Here is a 3,204-nt window from a genome sequence, read left to right as displayed (position 1 = left end):
AAAAATAACTAATAAAAATAACAAATAGAATAAAAATAAAAAAAAACAATTGTAATGCGGGCATTAAGGTATTACTTCAAGACAGTCTCAACCTTGTTAAACGCAGAGAGCAATTGTTTTTAAACTCATATGCATGTATAGAAATGTCATCAGGGACTAACAGCGACCCATGCCGGGCGACTGGGCCGAGCGTGATGACGCGCCGGCAGGGTGACGGAGCGACATTGCCTCACTTTCCTAGCTCTTACTCCCAAACGAATGCGTGTCCCATTAAGTCCTTTTAGAGTAACAAAATAGAGACCTAGGGCTACATTTTGAGCTATATTAAAAGAAAATTGAGACTGGCCTTTTAAGCGCGCCGCCATTTTGAAAATTTTAAAACTTACAAACATCGTCGTAAACCGGTCTGATCGAAAAAAGAGTATTTTTACGTGAAAGAGCGTTCAATTTTCTATAAAAAAACGTCTACATTTCATTCTCAATCGACTCAAACTTGCCTTACATGCTCACTAACGACAAGCGAAAAGAGCGCTGCGATGAGAAAGCCCAAAAATTGACGGCTCTACAGTTCGGCAACCAGTTAGCCTACAGGTCTATTATTCGGCATAGAGTCTTTATTCATCAAACTGTTCAAGTTCAAGCAATATGAACGAAATCCATGAAACTTCGCAAAATGGGTGGCTCACTTGGCATGGAATGCCACATATACATGTAATTACTCCATCATTTTTTGCTATATCTAACAAAAAGAGACAGAAATTTGCCATGCCTCAATAGGGAGTGATCCCGATTGATCACGGCTCGATTGGACACCACCAATCACAGCGACCAGGTGCCTAGGAGCTTTGTAGTCTCAAGCGCTGTGAGTGGCTCGTGTCCAATTGAGCCGTGTCCAACTAGGTGCCACCCCCTAAATAGACAGTTCTTACTGATACATGTGTACTTATATATACAATATTAGGATATTGTATGTATGTACGTACATATTGTTATGCCCGAGTTGTACCGTCGCCCGTTACACGTTCCTGAGGAATGAAGAGCGCGTCGCTTGGCGACGAGCGCGGTGTTATTGTTAAACGATTTTAAGGAGTTTTCGTCACGTACGGACGTGTTTCTCTCTACGCAAGATATAAACGAGCTATTGGGCTGATTTGTACTTTATTAGTGCACTGTAACTGAATAAACATCTGGTTACCCTTTTTACTCTCGAGTACATCATTATTTCAGCGATTCGGGAGTGCGGATTCCGCGAGACGATTGTCGCGGACGAACGAGACGCACGGACGGGCATAACATATTATAATGTGTGACTATATACACATTATAGATAAAAATTATTTACACATAGGTATTCGTGCAGATATTCTCCATGTCTGTTTATACGCAGCCAATATTTGAACTTTATATGTATTACAATGGGTGCATTGGTCTATAGTTTTAGATCTAACGGAATATGTCAATCAGATGCAAGAGCTTACTGAGCGCTCAGTGAGCGGTCATATTTTTGGATGTACCTAATGTGTGTGCATGTATACACATTAATTAAGTATTCAGTTTAATTCTAACATATAACTGTATAACTGTATAAGAAGACATTAGTGAATATGTACAATTACATTTTATGTGTATTATAATGTATAAATACATACACAAAAAGTATTATTCTAGAATTGCATACGTATCACTTATGCATCTATATGCAATAATAGAATAATATTTTGTGTACACTGATCTATGTGCACACATTATTGTATAAAATGTAACTGTATAATGTAATACATCAGTAATGTTATATTTGTATTCATATGTACAACATTAGAATGCATCTTTATCGTAATTATGTGAATATTTATTACACGTTAGACATAGACATTACACATGCTGAAATATTCATGCAGATATTCTGTGTATCTATTTATACATAATATTAGAATTTTATGTGTATCGTATAATGTGTGTGTATGTATACATACAGTTTAATTTTATTATTACATAAACAGACATTAGTAAATATGAAGTACAGTTACATTTTATATAATAATGTGTACACATAGATCAGTGTACACAAAATATTATTCTATTATTGCATATAGATGCATAAGTGATACATATGCAATTCTAGAATAATACTTTTTGTGTATGCATTTATACATTATAATACACATAAAATGTAATTGTACATATTCACTAATATGCCTTCTTATACAGTTATGTACAGTTATATGTTAGAATTAAACTGAATATAACAAAGAGAGATACAAATTTCTCATGCTCAGATATTCACGCAGATATATTTACACGAAATATTAGAATTTTCTGAGTATTATAATGTGTGTCTATGTATGTATGTATGCATGTATATATTTCTATATATGTAAATAATAAATATAAGTATACATACATACATACATACATACATACATACATACATACATACAAACATACATACATACAGACACACATTATAATACAGAGACATGTGAGTGAATATTAGAATGATATTTTATGTGCATTATTATGTACACACATTACAAAATATAAAATGTATTTCTAATTCATATCCACTATGTCCGTTTAGATGTATTGAAAATATAAAATGCACATAAAATTCCAATACATCTAAACAGACATAGTGAATATGAATTAGAAATACATTTTATGTTTTGTTATGTGTGTACATAATAATAATGCACATAAAACGTTGAAGTATTTTTTTGTATTATGCCTCTATTTCGAAATATTTCCCATTATAGACTCATTTGGTCCACCCTGTATATTGAAGTATATCCATACATACATACATACAGACACATTATAATACTCATAAAATTCTAATATTTTGTTTTAATATATCTGCATGAATATCTCAGCATGAGAAACTTGTATCTTTTTTTGTTACATACTTGTAGAGCTTGCATTGCGATCAAAGTTTTTGTAATACAAACCAGTACCGTTCAAATACACGCTTCTGGCGTTTACAGTGAAGACAAACGCTTTTGATATTTTCATCAGTATCGTCTGATTAGACGTCTCTGAGATTTATTCTATCAGTACCGTCGAAATAAACGCTTCTGACATTTATAACAAACAATAACATGCATATGATTATACAAACCAGTACCGTCAAAATAGACGCTTCTGGCATTTATGGCAAACTATTACACATGCGTATGATACTACGAATCAGTACCGTCAAAATAAACG

The sequence above is a fragment of the Trachymyrmex cornetzi genome, unplaced genomic scaffold, assembly GCF_001594075.2.
Source record: "Trachymyrmex cornetzi isolate Tcor2-1 unplaced genomic scaffold, Tcor1.1 scaffold640, whole genome shotgun sequence".
Lineage (NCBI taxonomy): Eukaryota > Metazoa > Arthropoda > Insecta > Hymenoptera > Formicidae > Trachymyrmex > Trachymyrmex cornetzi.
The sequence above is the reverse complement of the archived record's forward strand: the minus strand, read 5'-3'. Positions refer to the sequence as shown.